We start from the raw sequence: 23,521 nt of genomic DNA on the forward strand, positions 1-23,521 counted from the left end.
TCAAGCAGAGGTGCTGAGTACTTTGTGTCACAGGTCCCTGACCCTGAAATGGATGTATATCTTAACTGTCTCAGAAAAATGTGTGACCAGATTGTGTCCGTGGCAGACACCATTCACTGAGCACCTACTGTGTGCTACAGGAGCACACATTAGCTCATTTAATCTTCACAACCACACATGGAAGTCAATATTATTATCAGACCTATTTTAGAGATGAAGAAACTGCAGCAGAACTTCAACAAATTAGCCAAGATCACAAAGCTGTAACTGGCAGAGCTGGAACCCAAACCCATAAGCTCTGACTCCAGAGCTGTGAATGTCACCTCTGGTTTCCATGAAAGATGGCTCAATAGCCACACTTCTGCAGGCATGACCTAGCCCCTGAGGTGGTCTTCATTCCAGCACACCCTTACAGAAATCTCAAAGACCCTAAAGTATTCTTCCCAGAAATAGGCAGGAGAGTGTGCCATGGCACCATGGTGGGATGCTCAAGGAAGGGACACTTGCAAGGTGTCTGGTCATTGCTCCTCTAATACCCCATTCCCTGAAACCTGTGCTGCAGAGGGCAGGCTTGAAGCCAGGAGTGGAAGATGAGGACTGAGTCCTCCAGACCAGAGAGGGCACCACCGACACATGCCCCATGAGCGAGACGAGAGGCAGACAGGGATGAGTGTTGGATAGTCATAGATTTGTTCATAAGCATCTGTCACTCCGTTCTCTGGTTCCTGATGCCTCTTTGGCAAAGACCTCTCTTTCCCACTTTCAGTCTCTGGGGTCTCGATGGACATGGCCCAGTCCTGGTCCTACAGTGTCTGCTTCTCCCTAAACACTGCAATTGGTCCAAGGAGGAGCACATGAGAATAACTGCTCAAATGTAACTCAATCAAAAGATTGCTCTGGTATGAATGGAAAAGGTTGGCTCCCTTTCCACTGGGGTGGTTCAGCTGGGAAAAGGTAAGCCTTGACTTGTGCCTTCAGATGAAGCCAGTACCAAAGAACATTAGACAAGAGACAGAGAAACTGAGTCCTGATGACATTTTGTGAGCACCTGGATACAGCCATACCTGAGGGTCAGGTGGCCTTGGAACACTTCAGTTACATGAGCCCTTGTATTGTTCCTTGTTTTTTGTTTATTTAAGCTCATCTGAATTGCAATTCATCTTCATTTAACAACCAGAATCCTACTAACTAAAACAAAGATGAAAAAAATTATGGATCAGTCTAATCTGGTGTAACCAGGCTCATTCATACCATCTCTATACAAGTGTGAGGTCTTAATCATAGAAGTCATCCAGTGAGCATTCTTCTAAAGCTCTACAATTCCATAGGGGTGGAGTAGAAGTAAAAGGAATAAAATTATTTTTAAATTCTTGTGTTATTGAAAGTTGGCTAGGCACACTGCATATGAAAACTCTTGCTCGAACTGCATATAATTGGATTGGCTTATGAAAGAAATCCTTCTGGAGGTTATTCTAGGTGCTACTCTTCCCACAAAAGTAAAATTAATGGCCTCTGACGAATATTGTGAGCTTCAATTATCATGAAAGGAAAAAGACTCTCACAGTGAGAGCACTAGCTCCTCTGAACCCCAAGCATGCATCCAAAGACCCCGCTTACTAAAAGGTATTGGATTACTTCCCCCGACTCAGAACTGCAGTTTCAAAGAAGGGATGCTGGTAGGAGCTGGCGCCAGAGGGGTGCTGTGTCTTCTGGCAGCAGGAGGGTGGGGTAGGAGGGGTGTCCTCTCCTGAACGGCCAGATGAGCAACAAGCTGTCAAGGCTCTTGGCTGGGAGCCACAGAGACCCACATGGGTGATGTGAGCAGAGCGGCCTTTCCTGCAGGATCTCAAGCCCCAGAGACTGGAAGAGACAGGGGAGACCAGGCAGGAGCCACAGGAATCCACGGGGCCAAGAACGAGCGTCTCACACCAGAAGGGGCTGCCCAGGACGCTGCCCCCGGAGAAGGGACCTCCTGCCATTCCTTCTTCTTCCTTTCACTTGCTCAAAACAAAGTCCAGGAAAGTGTGTGTGAGGGGCCAGGCTTAGACCAGTGCCCACCAGGGGGAGAGGGAGAGCGAGGCCCCTCAGGTTCGTGGTGGGAGGGGCCCCTGGGGGAGGGGCCATGGCCAAAAGGACACAGGGCAGCGTCAGAGGGAAGTGGATCATGGGCAGCCAGAAATGACCCGTCTCCTACGGGTCACTTGGGATGGGATCACAGTGAGCCCGGGGTGCCACACTAAGGACCCTCAGCTTCCCTGGAGGGCAAGGTGGGCACGGGGCACAGGATGGAGCTTCACGGAAAAGACAGCTCCCAGAACTCTTGACTCCAAGCGAAACGCTACAAGGCTGTACGTGCAGGGTTATTTCTTTTTACAATGAATATTTACCGCTTTCCTAATAAAAATGATTTTTCATTTAGAAAATAAAAATCTAGTTTCTGCAAGCGGCAAACCAGAACTTGAGGCTAATGGATACAAATGCCTCCAATCAAGTCATCTGCACACTTCTGGTCCCCGTGGTGGCTCCGGGGTTGTGGTCAGTGGGGCGGGGGGGGGGGGTCAGAACAGTGAGTCGCCTGGAAATACTTGCCTCCAGGTGCCCAGCTGGGCAGACTGTCCCTTAAATTGCCCATAATGAGATCAGATCAGGAACAACTACATGCCGCATTCGCCTTGTGTAGACACAGCCAACACCCACGTGGGTCTCGCTGCCGACCTTTCTTGGCAGACAGTGTTGTCGTCAGATTCCCATTTTCTCTGCAGCAGCCTCTCCCCTTAAGGCCCCTTGTGCTTTGTGCCAAGCAGCACGTTGTCAGGGCCTCTCACCTCATTCCCTGAAGAGCAGCGCTGACGCCAGCAGATGGGACCGTGTGGCTAGTTCCCTGAACACCTCCAGGGGGCCCTGTTCCAGGGAGGGTGCGAGTGGTGCCTCGGAGGGCGCAAAGTCAGCCTCTATAGGCCGCCCTCTCCTCAAGTCCACAGAGAGACCCTCACCCATCCGAGAACCTCAGGATTGGAAGGTCCCTTGGAGACACCTCATCGGGGCCCACCTCCATTCCATCCTGGAGGGCTCTGCTCAAAGTGCCAGGCTGGGCTCCTCACCCTTGGCTTTGTTGAGACATCACCCGGCAGAACAAATCTCAACATCAGGGGTCCAGTCCCCCATCCTGGGTAAAAGAATGAAGCACTTGAGGCCTGGAGAGGAGGCGCCTCTGCCAAGGATGCTCTCCAAGCAGAGCTGGGATGAACAACCATGCAGCACTTCACAGTTTGCAAAGGCCTCTCACCCCATGTTGTTACATCTGACCTTCATGATGGCTGGTCAATGGCAGATGACCCTGCATTTCACATGGTGAAGAGAAAACTGACCAAATGATGCATCACTGTTGTATGTATCACTAAGAAAACACTGACAACTAAATTATGATGCATCAATGAGACTCCATTGATTATGTGACACAACCAGATTCAAGGGATATTAATGTGTGAAAAAGGTGCCTCTCAGAATCAGCACAATCCTGTCTTCTTTCCAATTACAGATTTTATTGTATAGATTTAGAAACTGATTCACACATGCTCAGAAGTCAAGCCTAAGGTTTAATCTCAGCCCCCTTGTGACCTTCTCCAGTCTTTCGTGACAGACTGGTGGCAGCCCCATCTCCCTTCACTTCAAAGCAGCGGCTCGGGATCAAGGGAAGAACTGGAATGTGCTGAACTGTTGAATCAAAGGCAGCAGCGGAAAGCCTCTCCCCAAGGTGAGTGAGCAGGGGGGCAGGAGGATGACAGGGAAGGAGGGAAGGAGGAGAAAGATCACCCATCGACCATCTACCTGTAGGCGCCACCTCTACACCAGGGGGCAAGAGGTGGAGGCGGGTGAGAGGCTGCAGTCCAGCGAAGACCTGAAGACTCTGCTCCCTTATCATCTTCTTCCAGACAGTCACAAAAGGACGGCAGGCAGGTACCTTTTCCCACGAAGACCAACATCAAGAATCGTGTCCTTATTCTTTCCCAGCCAGGGTTGTTTGGAACCGCATCAGTTTGTTCATTTATGCATTCCATGGCTACTTATTGAAAGTCTACTAAGTGCTGGAAATCTTGCAAGGGCTTGAGATGCAGCCGTGAAATATAAAGTTCAAATCTCTGCCCTTAAAAGCACATTGTCTACGAAGTTCCCATTGTGGTGCAGCAGAAACAAAGCCAACTAGTATCCATGAGGTTGAGGGTTTGATCCCTGGCCTTGCTCAGTGGGTCGGGGATCTGGCATTGCCATGAGCTGTGGTGTAGGTCGCAGACATGACTCGGATCCTGTGTGGCTGTGGCTGTGGCATAGGCTGGCATCTGCAGCTCTGCTTTAAGCCCCGAGCCTAGGAACGTCCATATGCCATGGGTGTGGCCCTAAAAAGCAAAAAAAAAAAAAAAAGCACATTGTCTAGAAGAGGGAAACTGACAAAGACACAAAACGCAAGGGACGTGTATCAGACGCTACGTGCAGCCTGACCTGTCTCCCACTGCAGACACTGGCTCAAGGAAGTCCACAGGATTCCTGTGTCCGGATCACCTCCTATTCACCCCACTGGTGAGGGAGGGCCCCCACCCTAAATAGGATGAAACAGCTAAACACACGACACCAGAGACTGGGCAGATGAGACAGACAGCAGCTTATGAGTCACATACACGCACATCCCAGGGGCAGGACACTCCATGTCGTGCACCTGGGGTTGCACTTGGGAACAGAGTGAACAAGCAGGGGCCGTGGGAGGCAGGCTCTGTAGTAACAAGAGGGTGAGGTGGCCCCTGGGTCCCATGGGAGGATGTGACTGAGTTGTTTGAACAATTCCACAGGCGAAACCCCAGGTGATGGCAGGGCTGGGACCTGAACACCTGCCTTTGGCTCAAGGAATCTCAATGATGCGTCGACATTTCCAGTAAACGCTGGTGTGAACCCTGAGGCCCTTTCACAAGAATAAAGGATGGAGAAACTGAGGCAGAATCTACAAGCTGTGTCTGCAGGACTGTGAGGCTTCCGATGAACGTCTTTTTAACCTGAATTAGCTGGGACATCGACCCCGCTCTCTTTCTCAGTCTATGCTGGTTTCATGAGTGCTTGGACATGAACTCGCTTTCGCATCTAAGCCCTCTGTTTCCTTCTGCCTGTTGGAAGGAAGGCAAACGAGGGGACATTTAATAACCTATTTCCACCCTCCAGTTCCGTGATATTAATTTGACTACACAGGATCTTTAATGCTTCACCCACAAAGACTCAATTTCATACATGAATGAGTCAGTGTCAAACGGTAGGAGGAGGAGGGGGGTGTGCCATGTTTTCCTGACACCTCTTAAATGGTTTCTTATTCCATATTGATACAGATCAAGGACCATGGATTATGCTGACAAGCTCATAAATTATCTGCTACTCGCCAACAATACCAAGGTCCTGTTTTCTTGATGGTGTAGTTGATGTTGATTGCAGAGGATGTCCATGAACTTGAAATTGTTTCACTTGTTGCTTACATGCCAGGGACCTTGAACTTGAGAGCTTCCTGTTCCACACAGAGGTACAGATGACACTCATGGTGGGAGTATTGCCAAGGGACATAAATTAGTTAACCATTACAGTGCGATGGAGAAAGGGGAGATGCACTGCTAATTGGGGCATCATGACAGGGCTTCTGAGAAGCTCACAGAGATACGGTGTCAACATTGAAACCCCAGGAGTGACAGGGAGCAGTGACCACATTTAAAGCCAGAGGTCATTAGCACGGGCAATCGGCAGGCTTTATGACTCTGAGGGGGAGGCAAAATCACTCTGACATGTTAAAGTGGGCATTTTATTATTTTTCAGAAGCCATAATTTTCCGACAATGAGTTTGGGGATCCTTTAAGGAGGATAATTGATTACCTGACAAAGAACTTGTAGCATTGCCTCCTCACAATAGGAGAGAGAAAAAGCAACAATACAGCTCTTTCAAGCAGAAATGGGGGCATTTTTCCAAGAAAACACTACAAAGTTTGTAACAATGGGAGCCAGAGGAAACACAAATACATCTCGCCTTCTCGACAAAGATTTAATTAAGAGACTCTTCATGCTAAAAAACAAAGTTTTGCCTGTGCCATGAAAGGAAAAGCAACAGACTGAGGGGGAGGGTCTCCCTGACAAAGAGCCTCTTAATTATCCATACACATCCTTGTGATGGAATTCCACTGCTTCACCTATTTTTAGTTAATTCTCTTTTTCCGCCAAATGCTACATGTTATTACTCACGGCCACAGTCAATTCAGCCCACAATAAACCCAGATGAAACAGACTTGGGTTTATCCCCCTCGAGGAATTTTAATAACGGTAACGCTCTCAGGAATGTAAACCCGAGCACTGAAGCTGTTTGCACAGAGATGCACCTGTGTCTCCCGGGTCCCTACGCAGACCTGCAGCCCCAGTGGGATCTGAGGTGCTCACCAGCCGACACTCCCAAAGCCGGGGACTCCCATTCTGACCCTTTGCCACCCCACCCCACTTCACCCCCGCCACTGCCCCTGTGACTCCTGAGGCTTCTCTTCAAAGCCCTGCATCAGGCTCAGGCACGCCCGAGTCCTTGGTGTGTGTTTCCCGACCGTCCCTCTGATTTTCTCCTGAGATGTGACCAAGGCCCTAAGGCTGAGGTCTGCTGTCCCACCCAGACCCTGAGCTATGAAACAGACCGTGGTGGGCACTGAGGAGAGGAAAGGACAGCCCCAAGCAAGGCGCCCTTCCCGATACAACTGGGAACATCCGAAGAGGCAAATCTGATCCCAGTCACACCCCTGCTGCAAACCTTCCAGAAGATGCCCTCGGCCTTAGGAGGGAGCCCTAACTCCCAGGTCCCTGCCCCTCTCCAGTCCTGCCTCCCACCACTCACCTCTGTGTTCCCTTGGTCCCGGCCACACCGGCCTCTCCTCTGGCCTCGGACATACCAGACTCCCAGCACCTCAGGGCCTTTGCACACACTGTTCCCACCTCCTGGAATATCTCCCCACCCCGGCTCCTCACCTAGTTACCTGCAGCTCACCTGGCATGTCTCAGGTGAAACGTCACCTCCACGAGGATTCTTCTGTGTCTCTCCTCATCCCCAGATCTTGGTCCAGGACCCAGGTCAGGTCACCCAAAGCCCCTCTCATGACACCATGGTCCCTTTCCTTCCCAGCAAGGATCACATGCAGCGACTTGACATCTTTATTATCTGAGGAGGATCAAGACAGATAAAAAGGACATTCGAGGCAAATCCAATGAAGCTGGGTACCAAAGCGTCGCAGCAAACGTTTGCGATGTAGCAAACACGTACCGAGGATTTACTTTCGGCCAAGGGCCGTTCTCGGTGCCCGGCACTTATGAAAGCACTCGACCCTCCACACCGTGGACACTGCTACTGCGATCCCCGTTTTACAGACGAGGACCCAGGAAGCTTGCCCAGCCAGGGACTGGCACTGTCAGAGCTCCTGCCCTCAGCCACCTCTTCTGAACGGAAGGCTTTGTTTAGAAAAATGAAACTAAATTCTGCTCCACTTCTGTTCCTCAGCACCTGTCCACTAAGCAAACCATGGCCTTGTTCTAGGACATCCTTGTCCTAGGATGTGCAGGGAGGGCTCACTGAGTGTCAGGAGCTCTCCTGGGTGCTGAAATGATTTGCCTGGGGAGCAAGCAGACTCTGAGTTGTTCAAAGATCTCAGACCTATGACTGTAGCAGAATTCACCTATTAGACGAGGAAAGGGGTGTTAGAGGCTAACACACAGGCCTGTCCTTTGAGGTCCCAGCACACACACAAAAAAGTAGATGAGAGTGAAGAGTCCGTACTTCACTCCAGTTCAGGCAACAGGTCTCACCCCATGCAGTGTCATCATTGCAGCAGAGCAACAGGTGAGGTGGGGCTCCTCAGGCCACTTGCCCCCCAAGATGTCTGCAATAACGTACCCTCCAAACCAAGTGTCCAGGGAGCACCATGTAACCACACCTCAGTCAGCCGGGAGGCTGACCAGACCCTCTCCCAGTTGACCCCTCACTGTCTCACATCCAGTCCCCATACTCTACCAGCTCGCTGAACTGTTCACCCCGCTCTAGAGGCCCCACCTCTTCTGGTTTCCACTGTGGCTAGTGGTTGTTCCGTGATGGGAGGGAGGACAGGATCTTCCCAAGATGATGTAACCTCAGAAAAGACTGTTGAAAACAGTCAGACCCACCACCTGTGAGGCTTCAACAGCAAGCAAACCAGCTCTACCTGCCCCGTCTGTTTGGTACACACAGCGTCTGTCTCCTTCCCAGCCTGTTGTTACCTGGATCTCGAGAGACACCAGACCCCAGGAGGCATGGCAGAGATCTACCACACCTGTTTCACTATCTGATTAGGAGCTTCCTCGTTCTATTTTCCCCCAATTTTTTCATGTCATATCTGACATACTGTAGGTCCTGACTGAATATTTTCCTAAAGGAATGACAGAAATGTTGGTTTGGGAAGGTCCTGTTGGAGTAAGAATCACCTCAGATGCTTTCAATAATCACTTGAGATGACGGTGCAGAAATCATGGTATTTCAACTCCCAATACTTCAAGTGTGTATCTCCTAAGGAAAAATACATTCTCCTACATAATATCAATAACATTTTCACAACCAAGACAGCTAATGTTGACAGTGCAACACAATCTAACAGATAGTCCAAATTTAGTGTTTTTTGCATCTTAGGATCATGCACTGCATTTGGCTGTCATGATTCTTCCATTCTCTTTAACATGGAACAGCTGCCATCACTTGGTCTCACATAGTGTTGACCTTTTTGAAGATTCCAGATGGTCACTGTGGGCCATAAATCCAGGAAGGGCTCAAAGTTGGTGGGAACATGTCAAAAGGAAACAGAAACGATAACAAAAGGTTTCCACTGGACAGTGTAAAAATATTTCAGCATAAAAAAATGTATGGAAATGGATAGGAATACACTGAATTTTTCTTAAACCAATGAGCTACTAGTGACACTAAAAGATGATTGGGGCCAGAGACAATGCTTTCTGAATATGCCAGCTGATAGGTATAAGGAATGACAGAATTTGCAAATGTAATAACTGACTCAGGTACAGACATCAGTGGATGCCAAAACCACTGGGGAAAACTATTCTGGGGAATAGCGTATCTCAAAGTTTCACCCCATATGTCACTTAGGAATTGCAAAGGAGAAAAGGAGCCTTTACTACAGAGAAATTTGGTGAATATCACCTTAACCAAGGACTCCAACCTGGCATCCTGATGACATGAATGGTCTCTTCTGTGTGATGGGCTGGGCAGAGCCTCCTTCTGCAGTAATCCTGCCTGAATCTACCCGGAAAGAGCCACACATCCCAGAGGCCAGTGAGCTGGTCATGTCTGACCTCACCGGGGCTTGCTGGACACTCCCTGCCCCGAGCCAGGCCCTGTTCAGTGCTGGAGATGCAGAGATGGAAGCTCGGTCTTTAAGGATGGAGACAATGTTCAGGAGTCTGGGTCCTTAAGGTCTTGGGCATTTGGATGACCTTTGAATGATTTCTAGATGACTGTAACTTTTCCACCAAAAGGAAAAAAGAAAAATACATCTATTTGTTGTTATCTTCTCCTGATCAAACCTGATGGGCTGGTTTCAGAATAATCTGCGCTAAAGAGGTACATTCAGGAGCAATTTGTGGGCTCTTGGTCATCCCATCGAGCAAGATGGCTGGGGTAATGGGGGCTATAACCACCACAGGCACCATCAGGATCTGTGGCTACAGCACCAAAGGGCATCAGCCAAGCACCCGTTGGAACAGGAGCTTTCATCAGTGGGTCCAAGCCCCTCTGCAATGCCGCTGCTGTTGAGAAAGCAGAATTGGCCACAAAGAGCAGCAGCTTCAGAACCAGCCAAGAAAACAGCAGGAGTAAGGTCTGCAAAATGGCCAAGTCAGACCATGTGGTCAAGAATGGGGGGTTTTTAAGGATTCTCAACAACCAGCTCAGCAGCCAAAGAAGTGAACTTCTAAGCCCTCAGTCCCCCATTCTGCACAAATATTGGGAGGGCTAACTATGTGCCAGGCACACCTAGGTCCCTGGAGATGCAGCAGAGACCAGAATAAATGAGATCTTGGCTTCAGGAGATCATGATCCACAGAGAGACAAAGACAATGAGTGACAGCCCAGAGCCGAGAGAGCAGCACACAGCAGGGCCGCATGTCTCCTTGTTTCTCACCATTTTTGCCCCATGATGGCTTCTTACTGCCCCGAGCCTCTCCCCCTGAGGCTTCCAGCTGTAGGAGTCCACCTGGCCAGGAGCTGACAACGCAGGAAGCAGCCTTCAGTGAATGACAGATGGGAGCTGGTAGGACATTCCCCAGCTGCCTCATTCTCAACCACCCCTTGAGGCCTGTTCCATCCGGTCTCCAGGGGAGCCAGCAGGATTAGCCTGGTGTCCCATGGTGGTAACCCACTCAGGATCCCACCAGATTCCATGTGACAATCCTTCTCCTCCCGTCTCACTTCCCCACTCTCTCCAGAGCTCCCTGGGGGTACCTCCCAATCACACCCAGTCTCAGGGTCAGCTTCTGGAAGAGTCCAGCTCAAAACCATACGAAAAGCATACAGTAGTCAGATGGCAGTGAGTGCCCTGAGGAAATGGAGGTAGGAGAGGGTAGGTGCGGTCACGGAGGGAAGGGCTACAGCTGACCAGAGAGCAGGCAGAAGGAGCCACTGAGAAGGCAACATTGGAGCACGTGCCCAGGAGGTGAGGGGGCAAACTGGAAGAAAAGCAGGGAGGGCAGAGCAAATATGAAGACCCCGAGGCTCTTGCTGGGAAGAACTGGAGGCCTATGTGTCAGGAGAAGAGAGAGCTCAGGAGAAAAGCCAGAAAGAGACTGGCGGCATGAGGAGCCAGAGCGAGGAGGGCCTTGTCCACCGCAGAAAGGGCTTCTGCCCAGTGCAAGGTGAAGAGATGGCGGGCTCTGTGCAGGGAGCCGTGTGACCTGACATCCATTTACCAGGGTTGCTCTGACCAAAGGTGGAGAACAGGCCACAGGGGGTGAGGGCCAGGCAGGGAGACCAGGGAGGGCTCCTATGACAGTTCTCAGAGATATGACGGCCAGGGGTCAAGGGGGAGCAGGGCAGGTGGGCCAAGTGGTCAGATTCTGATCTAGGTGGACGGCAGGGTGGCCAGGTGAGCCGCGAGAAGATGATAAGTGTGCAAGGAGGGGAGGAGCTGAAGTGAGCTGGAGCACCCAGGAAGGGGGAGCTGCCAGTCCTGAGATGGGGACTGCATGGAGGTGGGGGGTGCCAGAGAACCCAATGACTATGAGACAGGGAGGGATCCAGAACAAATCTGAGTGTCTGCAACTGGAGATGAGAGAACAGGTCTGGGCTCCACATAGAAATAATTATTTTAAAATAAAAATAAAAGGCTAATCCTGATGTCTCAGACCAATCAGGTCATATTACAATCCTCTGAATATGATAAAGGATACTTTTTGTCAACCTGGAACACACAAGCTTCATAATGAAAATGAACAACCAGATAGAGATGGTGCAGTGACAGCTGGACCACAGTTACTGCCATCACATCCTCACACCAACCCATTTCTCATTGTTCTTGCATCAGGTGGGGGTCCCCAGTAGCAGAGACTGAGGTGGTTTTCAGTTCAAGATGTTTTGGGGATAAAAACACTTGTGAAGGGTAAGTGGGGGAAGAAGGCCAGGCAGGAGGTAGTTCGATCTTTGATGCAGGCCTGACAAAGCCTCAGCAAAACCGGGGTCAGGGTGGGGAGCAGAGGGGGGCTCCAAGTTTGTACAGCTCAGCCCGCATTGGAGCCAAATGTCCAAGCTCCTGGTTCAGTCACCAGGAGCAGGCTCTCCCAGAAGGGCAAGACCATGGACAAGAAAGCTCCCTGCAGCTAAGATAGGCCCTGAAGGTAGTAGCATCTTGTACCATATATAAAAATTTGGCAAGAAAATCTAGGTATTGCAATTACAATTTAGAGAGGGTGGAAAGACTTTAAAAACCAAGATGGATAATCCTGAAAGTACAAAATGGGGAAAAAGAGACACACTGAAAAAACTGAAATTCACAAACAACTCATACAACTCAGCAACGACAACAAAAAAAACTAAACAACCCAATCGGAAAATGGGCAAAAGACCTAAATAGACATTTCTCCAAAGACATATGGATGGCCTGTAGGCACATGAAAAAATTCTCAACATCACTAATTATTAAAGAAATGCAAATTAAAACTACAGTGAGGTGCCACCTCACACTGGGCAGAATGGCCATCATTAATAAGTCTACAAATAACAAATGCTGGAGAGGATGTGGAGAAAAGAAAACTCTCCTACACTGTTGGGAATATAAATTAGTACAACCACTATGGAAAGCAGTATGGAGGTTCCTCAGAAAACTCAATATAAAACCACCATATGATCCAGCAAGCCCACTCCTGGGCATATATCCAGACAAAACTATAATCTAAAAAGATAAATGCACCCCTATGTTCATTGCAGCACTATTCACAACAGCCAAGACATGGAAACCACCTAAATGTTAATCAATAGATGAATGGATTAATAAGAGGTGGTACATACATACAATGGAACAGCACTAGCATAAAAAATAACAAAATAATGCCATTTGCAGCAACATGGATACAACTAGAGATTCTCATACCAAGTGAAGTAAGCCAGAAAGAGAAAGACAAATACCATATGATATCGTGTATATGTGGAATCTAATATATGACACAAATGAACCTATCTACAAAACAGAAACAGACTCACAGACACGGAGAACAGATTTGTGGTTGCCAAGGGGAAGAGGGAGGGTGTGGGATGGACTGGGAGTTTGGGGCTAGTAAATGCAAACTATTCCATTTAGAATGGATAAGCAATGAGGTCCTACTGTACAGCACAGGGAACTATATCCAATCTCTTGGAAGAGACCATGATAGAAGATAATATCAGAAAAAAATGTATATGTATGTATGACTGCGTCACTCTGCTATACAGCAGAAACTGGCACAACATTGTAAATCAACCATACTTTAATTAAAAAATAAGTATATTAAAACTTGAAAAATTTCATTGAGAAAATATTAAAATTTGGAAGTTTTATACATAATTACAAATTCTCTATATACATCTGTAAAAGTATTTGTAAATCACTAATAGATGAAGAGTTCATTCCTGTAGTATACAAAGAACTCTCACAAACTGACAAGAAAAAGAGGCAATGACTATAAAGAGAGAATTTATGGAATAATGTATCTCTTCTGAGCTCACAAACTGTTGGAAATACATCTCAGAGAAGTAAAAGTACTTATATCTTGTACCAATACACAAGGATGTCAGTACAGTGTTGTTCTTAGTGGCCTGGAACCAGAAATAAAATTAATTCCCTTTACTAATGGAGCAACTTAGCACTTTGTAAGTATAGACACCCTGTGGAATACTGCACAGCCACTGTAAAGAATTACTTTAGGGAGTTCCTGCTGTGGCTCAGTAGTAACAAACCCAACTAGTATCCATGAGGATGTGGGTTTGATCCCTGGCCTCCATCAGTGGGTTAAAGGATCCAGTGTTGCCATGAGCTGTGGTGGCAACAGATGTGGCTTCAATCCTCTGTTGCTATGACTGTGACATAGGCCAGCAGCTGCAGCTCCAGTTCAACCCATAGCCCGGGAACTTCCATATGCTGCAGGTATGGCCCTAAATAAGCTGAGCCATAACCAGAACTCCCTCCTTATCTTTTCTTAATTCTACTTACCTGGTGTTTACTTTGATCGTTTTTTCAAGGGTCTTAAGATGGAATCTTAGGTCATTGATTTTTTTTATCCTTTTTTAATATATGCATTTAAAGCTATAAATTCTCCTCTCTGCACTGCTTTGACTGCATCTCTCAAATTCTGATGTTATATTTTCATTATAATTGAGCAAAATTTCCTCAAAATAAATTTATTTGGAAAAAATACTGAATCTATTTAGAATAAAATATAATGCAAATAATAATTCAGTTGGTATACAAACAGGTCCAAAATTATGAAGGAAAAACAGAAGTAACTAAGGTTTGGGGCAAAAATCTTGTAGCATGAATTTGAAAAGGCATTTTTCTTCAAAATTTATCAAAGAAGTTAAAAGCCAAGTAATCTTCGTCTATCAGGAGTAAAACTGAAAGCTGGCTGAGATATCAGGATTTTGTTTGCTTGTTTTACTCTGAGTCAGCTACCTAATCTGCTTGCAGTAACTAACTGCTCCCTATTTTCTGCTCACCCCTTTTTCCCTAGTAACACAACCCTTGCTATTTAGCAGTGCAGAAGCAGGACTACAGTTCCAAGTCTCCCTTGCAGTGATTTGGGGCCAGGTGAGTAAGTGCTGCCCAGCGGAATGTGAACACAGGTAAGAAGCATTTCTCCTAGGCTGTGCCCATGAAAAGAAGCAGGTACTCTATTCCTCTCCTTTTTTCTCTTCTCAGTGCTGAAATGCAGAATAGTGTAGGGCACCTGGACCAAGTCGGTCAGGCCAATGGCCTTGACATAGTGGAGCAAAAAGGTAAGAGTAAGCCTGGGTCCTGACAGCTTCATGGGCCAGACCTGCCATACCGGCTCAGCTTTTCTCATGAGAGAGAAATAAACTCATATCTTGTATAAGCCACAGACTCTATCACAGCAGCCAAACCTAACTCCTAACTAATTCAGAGACCTCATATCTAAATAAAGACCTCACAGACATTCTGATATGGAATGGCAAGACACTTCCCACCCAAACCAAACCTAGAGGGGAAGCAAGAAGAATAAAGGAGTTAGGTTTAGAGCCTTTAAACATAACTCACAGCAGAAATAAAAGGAGCTGATTTTGTGGGTTGAAAAACTGAGCCCAAGACAGATGAAATGAATCATTTACCAAAGTTAGAAGCAAATTTTACTACTAAAGTATACAGGTTCACAGTCTACCCTGGAATGGCAAGTGACAGACCTGAGGCCATATCCAGCCAGGAGATGTGTTGTGACCAGCCCTAAACTGGCTGGTCTGTGCAACTGGTTTTTAACATTAAAAATGAGAAGATTCAACAACATATGTATCAACACGCTGTACACTTGAAATATCTTACCATTTTGGTTGTCAACTGTACCTTTAATAAGCTGAAAAAAATAGAGATGATTTCACATAAAAATCTAGGTTTCCAACTTCTTCTGAAAAATCAAAGACACGGCAAGACAGACATACTTTCCATCAGGCGACTCATGACCTGAACAGTCACAGCAGCCTTCACTGGACTGGGCTGTAAGGGTGAACTGGCCACAGTTCTCAACACTCTCTGTTGTCCCTGACCGTCATCACTGTTTTTTATCTGATTGCTGGCTTTTTTTTTTTTTTTTTTTTTTTTTTTTTGGTAAACAAGCCTCTACCCATCTTTTTGCTAAAAACAATAAAACAAAAGATGAATCAAGAGAGCCACACATTTCAAGAAAAATGAGAGCACTTATTTCCTTGTGGAAACAAATTTCCTATGTATTTATTATGCAAACAAAACACAATTGTGTTGAAAAAACACTCAACCAGCTTCCCTCCCATACACCTCCTCTCTAGGAGCCCTGCATAAGCATGTGAGTTTTGATCTTGTTCATATACTCTCTGGGTACAACCTCCCTTCTCCTCTCACAGCTCTTCTAACCAGAGCAGGGTTTCTTGGGCCCCTTCATTCAGGGGAACCTGCTCACTTTCCAGATGACGTCATTCTGATGGGAGCCAGGCCTCTATGTGGAGGTGTTTTCTTTGTTGCTTTCTTCCTCTTGGACCCAGGAACCCATCCAAGCCATGCCTGCTTCCCCCAACGTGTTAACACAAACAGCCTGCTTCACCAGCTAAAGAAGTACGTGCTACCTTAATTACACGGTTGCTATTGAAACACTCGAGTGATAGACAAAACCCTTCATTTGGGAGGAAAATTAGTTGTACACTAACAGGAACACATTTCATCTTCAATTAAAATCGGCGACACTCCCTTGGCAGAGAACCCTGGCTGTTTCTTTTCTGCGTTCCGTCTCCTCCCTTCCACGGGGAACTTTCTGGGCAATGGGGCCAGGCTTTGAGGCCCCATGAGGGTCTCTCCTATCATCTCCCTTCACCAGTCGTTCCCTTGCCTTGTGGAAGCCCCCGCTGCCCTAGCCCACCTGGAGTGGGACCGTACCCCCAAGCCCTGTCTCTTCCTGTGCCCGGTCCCCTCCCCGCAGCCCCTGAAGAGCAAAAGCTGCCAAGTCAGGGGCAGCTGCTCCCCCAGGGCTCCTGGAGGTGAACGAATGATTAAATACGATGAATGACAGTGAGCGGAAGGCGCAATGTGTGAAAGTGCTTGCTTTAGCCCGAACTCCCGGAGTGCCACAAATGATGAAATCATCCATCTTCCACCTGCTGCAAAGAGGAATCCGCCGCAGCAAGTTGGAAAAGTCCTGGCTCCTCCTCGGAGTGATTCCTGCTCTGGGAGGTCCCTGCCCTAGCTGCCCAGCTAAGCCCCAGCCCCTGGGAACTGTGCCAGAGGACGCCCCACCCCCGGAGGACTTCTCTGAGGAGGAGGGGGTGGCCAACACCCTGACCCGCCTTCCACAGGGGCTGGATGTCCCTGACCCCACAACTTGCTGACTCACTAAACAACTTAAACTCTCTGCCACCACAGAGGAAAGGAAGCCGGTCAACCCCTGCTTCCTCAGTCACTGCCACACTCATGTGCTCCCGACATAAAACAACTCAATTTTCATCATCTCACTGGGAACATCTCAGTAACGCTCTCCAAGGACTGAGACGGAAGTGCATTTCAAGGCTGCCGAATCTAGGACACACAGAACTTTCTATCATCCTACTGACTGAACCATCAGGACAGGCCCCAGAGTCCCAGCCCCCACCTCCCCTCCACCGTCCACGGGAAACACACCTCGCTGTTGTCTTCCCTCCTCACTTCAGTTATTACTACCTGAAATACTCGAGAATTCCATCAACTCTAAGATGCCTTAGGAAGAAAGCATGGGGATGCCAGGGAGCAAAGAAGCACAGACAGAACCAGGAGACAAGAGAGGGCTGCTCCAAGCAGAACCACGGTGGGGGATGGGGGTTCTGAGTTCAGGGCAATGGTAAGGATAGCTAAAGCTACCCAGAGAATGAGAACTGCCCCCTGCCAGAAATGCACGGGGCATTTTTCACGGATGTAAGGAGCAGGAGAGCATTAAACTGAGTTACCAGGGCTTCCATGAGAGAGTGGGTGTGATTTCATGAGAGGCCTTGACATAGTGGAAAATCCAAATTAATTCTGTGCTTATCTGTTCACGGAAGAGGATGAGGAAGTGGATGCCAGAAAGAAAAAGTGACCAAAATAGGGGATTTTTTTAAAGAGGTAAAATACGTGTGTGCACGTGTGCGCCTGTGTGTTAATACACAAGTATTACAGAAAGTAAGCAAGAATGAGAAAAACAAAGTAGAAGAATGAAGAGAAAAGGGAACCACAACGAAGGGAATTGAGGTTATTCATTTCTTGATGTTGTAGTGAGAGCTCCTCTGACACAGATAAACTTGAGAAGCTGCCTTCAGCCTGCCCTAGAGCCGGAGCTGGTGGCTTCTTGCAGGTGCCAGCTCTGGCTGGGACCATGGTGCCCCACAGAGCTCCGAGGGAACCAGCCCTGAAGCCACATCCATGGTCTTTTCTCCTGTGAGTCCTGCATCACCCCACTGCCTGCATAGCCCCCCCCACCCCCAACTCACTGCGCCAATGTGAAAGCAACGCTTTCTACCCCTCCCAACTCCCTTCTCCGGCATCAGGGCTTCACAAATCACAATGCATGAGATCACTTCGCGAGACAAAGAGGTGTCGCATTAAGCAACACTGGATCCTGTACTGATTCTCTTCACCTCTTCAATTACCTCAAAGACAACATCCTGATTTGGTGCTAATATGCCTTTAGCACATCCTAAAGCCTTATCATCCTTTGGAAAAAAAAAAAAGAACAGGCCCTGGGCTTAGTGCAGAATGCAGCCCCTCTGTTTAGGTGGATTGTTTTCATTTCTATGGTTACCATCCTCTTGCAGCAAGACATGCTGGTTTTTCATCTACACTGGCGATATGGTTTCCATTTCAAATAAAAGTCTTTTAGTGAAAATAAACATGGGTTTATTTAAAGAAATATATTGAGGAAATATTCAACAAACTTCAGGCCAACTACCTGTTTTTGTAAATCAGGTTTCACTGGAACACTGTCATGCTGATGCATTTATATACTGTCTCCAGCTGAGCAGAGTAAAGAAGCTACAACAGAAACCAGGTGCCCCACAAAGTCTCCGGCCCTTCATAGAGCACATGTGCCCACCCCTGGAATAAGGGGCCATCCTGGTGATGGGTGTGGCAAAGGGCCGATGGTGGCCTAGGATGACTTAAATTGGGTAACCAGTAAGGAGCTTGGGCTGCAGGGCAAGAAGGTACCAGGCAAACCCCGATTCCCCCCACTTCCATCAAGTCCTTTCTCCTGACCCCTCCTCAAATTTCTCATCTGTAAAATGGGAAAACAGCCCCCCCACCATGGAGCTCTGGTGCAGAATAATGGATCCTAAGGAAAAAGCACAGGCCCAATACCTGGCAGGGAGCAGACAGTCAGGAAGCAGCTGTGATAATCACTATGAGTGTAGATGGGGAGAAAACACATCTCTTGGCAGCTGAGATGAGAGTTGCTCAGAGAAGAACTTCCATAGTCGGGGGGGATCAGAATAGAAGTCACCTGGGCTTGGAAAATGTGGGTCCCAAATTGGGAAAAGACTGCAGAGAAATAACTACCCAGACATAAGGGAGGTCAGGGAGGAGACAGAAGGAAATTCAGTTGCTAAGCAATGGGTGCTGATGCTGAAGTTGGCAGAAATGGCCCAGGGACCAGAGCATCCATTGATAAAATCACCAAAATCACCTCCCACTGCATTGTTCCAGAGTCACCAGTAAAATGTGCCCATTTTGGACTTTCTATAGATACAGGATTTGAGCACATCTACCAGCCAACACCTAGACTACAAGGAGATTCTGTGGTCCTTTCAAGGCAGAATTGTGACCGTATCAGATTTGCTGTGAAAACTATGGGCACAGGTAAGACAAGCTGGGTCCTGAGGCCAGGACAGAGAGACAGGGAGAGTTTCCTGCAATCCGTGAGTTTTCAGAGGCTTGGGTGCTCTGACCACACTGTCCATCTCCCAACCAATCTGGTGGGTTCCTTGAGCTTTGCCAAGGTCGAGCCCATCTTTGTCAGCATGATCATCATTTCACCTGGTGTGCCAGGAAAGTGAGAGACAAATTTAGAACTCTGAGAAGGAGTAAATGCTTATCTTGTTAAAGAGTGCCTGCCTCTCTCTAGTCCCCACTTCTTCCTGAGTCCTGCCTGCAGCAACCCTTTCTAGAAACATCCACATGCCTGAGCCAAAAAAAAAAAAAAAAAAAAAACATTTTCCTTGGCCTATGAGGTTGGGTTTCATGCTTTGACAAATTAATAAATTCCTAATTTATAGAAACCAGAAGAAGTTGGCACAATTATTTATCAATTGTACAAATAAGGAAACTGAGTGTCCTACCTTTTAACCCCGCATCCTTGTTCTCTCCCAGCCAATGGAAAGAAAGATGATGCTCACACCTCATTGGCTACTTTTGGTCACAGGGGCGTCTGGGAAATCTAGTGCCTATAGGAGGCCAAATTCCCTGCTTCTTTAAGAAACAAGAGAAAACAGAGTGCCATCAGGGCGAACTGGGTTAGGAATCTGACTGCAGGTCACTGAGGAGGTTCAGGTTTGATTCCCAGCCCAGTGAAGTGGGTTAAAGGATCCAGTGTTGCCACAGCTGTGGCTCAGACAGCAGCTGTGGTGCAAGTTAGATCCCTAACCCTGGAACTTCCACATGCCATGGGCATACCAAAAAACAAAACAAAACAAAACAAAAGAGACAAGAGAAAAGGACATGGGAGGGAGCATCCCAGTCTCTGTCTCAGCTCAGCAACCCCTGCCCTGTCCCCCACCAGGTCAGATGGGGCACAGATGACCTTCAAGCCCAACACCAAGGGCATCTTGCTCACATTGACCTGGCCAGGTCATCCCTGCAGGAGGACAGCACTCAGATCTGGGCAGGATCAAGCCTTCTGCAAGTGACAGGCCAGGGGGAAAAAGCGGGGAGCACCGCTATCCACGAAGGGCTCCACCCGCTTCCTGAGGCTCCTGGGGAGCCCGGGCCTTCCCTCGTGCAGCTGCTCCATCCTACACCAGGCACCAGAGACCATGCTGAGCTGAGGGGACCCCCGGGCAGTCACTCTCTGCATCAGGTTGGAAATTCCACCCTTGGAACAAGACGCTCATGACAGCTCCAGGTGTGCCGTCTGTCACCTGCTCAAAACAGGCTGTCTTGGGTGTTGTCTCCACAGGTGCAGCTGAGTTTGGGGAAATAACGCTGTTTTTGGCACCGGCCTCAGTAGGAGAAGACTGACTCCTAGACTCTAGAGACCAGGTCTGTCTGTGCAGGAACTTGTTTCCAGGAGCTCGACCTGTGGCAGCGGGCCAATCAGAAGAGGCTCTGCAGCCCCCTGGGCTCAGCAATGATGGTGATGGGGGAGGATGTGTTCCTGGACCAGCTCGCACTTGGCCTGTAGAGCTGGGAGCGTCAGCGCTTGGCTGCCAAGGCTCGGGACATGTGTCATCCAGGTGAGAGGGGACAAGTAAAGAGGGGCACTGGGAGTGCACGGGGCCCCCAATCCACCAAGAAGGCCAGAGAAGAGGGATGTTGGAATTAGATGGGGAGTGGGAACCTGAAGGCAACGGAGGAGGCAGGTGGGGGGAGCAGAGATTGAGAAGTTTCATTCATTCATTCACTCATTCATCCATCTGACACATATTTACTGAGTCCTACTACATGCCAGGCTCTCTGTGAGGTGCTAGATTGAAAGGGACAGATAGGATCCCCCATTCATTTATTAATTTAATATTCCAACAAACACACACTGAGCCAGACACTGCCCTGGGGATATAACTGTGAATATAATCCCTTCTCTCCTGGAGCTAAAATTCTAAAGGGGGTTCAAAAGTCTGTTCCCCAAAAGCAAATGAATAATCTCATGACCCAGAGATTTTAGTAGGAAAACACCTGCTTCCCAGGAGACCAGAGCCCACCAGGCACTAAGAGGGTGGGAACTGGAGGAACAGGTGTGGACTTTACAAGACACCTTCTTCCCCATCTCCAGGGAAAGCCAGTGTTGGCTGCAGCCTGAGAAAGGAACCTAGGGCTTCAGGGCCCCATGAGCCCCTCAGATGAGCCCCTCTCAGCACCCAAGGGAATGCCCCAGACCAAGGAAGTAACAGCACAGGACCTGGGCTGCTGAAGGTCTGACCCAGGATGGATGACATTGTGAATGGAACGGAAGGGGGACCCCACAGTTATAAATTCCTCAGAATTTCAAGAAGGATCCAGCTTTCCTGCCAGCTCAGTCTCAGGGAGCCCCTGCTCGGCTTCGAGGGGTCAGAAGGGTTTGCTGGGCTGTGTAGACACGCCGTGTAGACACTGCACCAGCAGCCTGCGATGTCCAGGATTCTGCTCAGCCAAGAGCAGAGTTCACCTGCATATTTAATCGCCTGGTCCCTGGAAATTGTCTTCCCATCTTTACTGCCCTGGGATTGAATCTCCGCCAAGCTCCTCCATTCCTGGTGAGCGGGTCAGGGACCAGCCTTAGGAAGCTGCTCCAGCTCAGCTGGGGTGGGTCTGTCTCCAGGGCACAGACTGTGGTTCAACTTCAGCTACTCTCTGCTCCCCGGGAGAGGCCATCACTGCTGGAAGCTCTGGATTTAAGGTCTCACATGAGAGACGAGAAAGCTCTCAGGCCAGGAATTACCATGGCTCAGAGCCCCTGGCCCTCTCCACTACAAGTGGATCCCAAAGTGCAGTGTGAACTAGAGCACAGTCCATCTTGGGCCATAGAGCTACAGCTCCTGCTCACCCTCACCTGCAAGGGGGGGCCCAGACCCCCACCCCCACTGATTCTGCAGCCCTGCTCCGCAGGCGCAGGGGAAACCAGGGTTTGCCTGTCCTTAGCGGGGGCGGTGGACAAGTCTGGGGCAGACAGTGGGGGTCGCAGAAGGGGCAACTGGAGTCTGGAAAAGAGGAAACACCTGGGTGAAGTTTTTCCATTTTGCCTTTTTGGAAACCAGATGTTGGAATGCCAAGAAATTGAACCGAAGAAGGTGACAGACTGAAACCATACCTGAGTGTCTTCTGTGCGGGAAGCCAGCACATCACAGCGGTCAGCTTCCTAAGAGCAAAGCCTCTGCAGAAGGATTCTCTGGGTCCGAATCCCAGTCCCCACTTACAAGCTGCGTGACCTCGGGCAAGTTAGGTAAACCTCTCTGTGCCTCGGTTTCCTCACCTGAAAACCAGGGACAATGACAGTGTCTGCTGCACAGGACCATGGGACAGATTAGAGTAGAAAGGGGCAGTAAAGTGCTCGGCAGTGTCTGCCCACAGGACACAGGGCTTAAGATGCCTGATATCATTGTCATCATCATCGTCACGACTGAATTTGATGACACTCTAGTGACCTCCATTCCTGGCCTTATCAGCTCCATGCGGTTTTTGCTGGGATCAAGTCCGTCCCCTGGTTCGGACTTTTACCTGAGAAATGCAGGCTGCGAAGGATGCTCTGAAGCCATCCCCCCATCACCACCACCATCAGCAGCCTCACATGTCCCGGGCCCATGGCAGGTGCTGGCCCATCATCCCTCAGAGGGCAGCACTCTACAGTTTGCAGAGCATATGATTTCTCATTCACTTTCCCAGCATCAGGTGGTCCTGGACACTGCCCCGCTTCATCCTGGCCTTCCTGCCTCCCTTCCTCTTCACGAGCAACGCCTCCCCCGACACATGCACAGTGAGAGGGACCTTGTCAATGCCTGAATCAGACCATGGCGCCTCTTTGTGTATAACCCTCCAGTGCCCCTCTCAAAGGACAGATGGGCCAGGCCCTGCCTCCTCTCTGATCCCATCTCTGCCCACACCCCACACACCAGCTGCCCTGCCCATCACTGCTGCATCCTACATCCCTCCAGGTTCCTCCACCCTGCACTTATTTACACTTTTACTCTCTATCCCCTTCTTCAAATGTCAGTTCCAGATGGAAAGGACACTAGTCACCACCACATCCCCAGCACCCAGCAGGTGCTCAGAAACACTTGTGGACAAATGGTGAATCATTGTGGCCCTAGCTGGGGAGGGGGCAGGTGCCGTTAGTATAATGGATGGTCTTAATAATAACATCACCTTGTGCTCACAACCTGCTTTACAGCCTGCAGGTACTTAAGCATCTGCCATCCCTGAAAGGGAAAAAGAAAGCAAATCTAGACTCTTAGCCAGAAAAGGCAGGGAAGGAGAGACTGAAGAATGAGCAAGGGATGCGTTTTCTAGCATTGAGCTACTTCCTGGTCTCAAGATCAAAGAGGGTACCCAGAAGAGGAAAACCTGGAAAAGTCAATGCCTTT

The 23,521-nt window shown here is 48.7% G+C and overlaps 1 long non-coding RNA gene across 2 annotated transcripts in view; it reads right to left on the reverse strand.

Moving 5' to 3' along the window:
- The window catches only part of LOC106508180, a 90,071-nt gene that overhangs the window by 33,251 nt on the left and 33,299 nt on the right, over positions 1 to 23,521 (reverse strand). For both annotated transcript variants that reach the window (XR_002339973.1, XR_002339972.1), the window contains exon 2: positions 7,043 to 7,213. This is a non-coding gene — a long non-coding RNA (uncharacterized LOC106508180). The remainder of the gene's footprint in view (positions 1 to 7,042; positions 7,214 to 23,521) is intronic.

The sequence above is a fragment of the Sus scrofa genome, chromosome 17 (genome assembly GCF_000003025.6).
Source record: "Sus scrofa isolate TJ Tabasco breed Duroc chromosome 17, Sscrofa11.1, whole genome shotgun sequence".
In the NCBI taxonomy this organism is placed as follows: Eukaryota; Metazoa; Chordata; class Mammalia; order Artiodactyla; family Suidae; genus Sus; species Sus scrofa.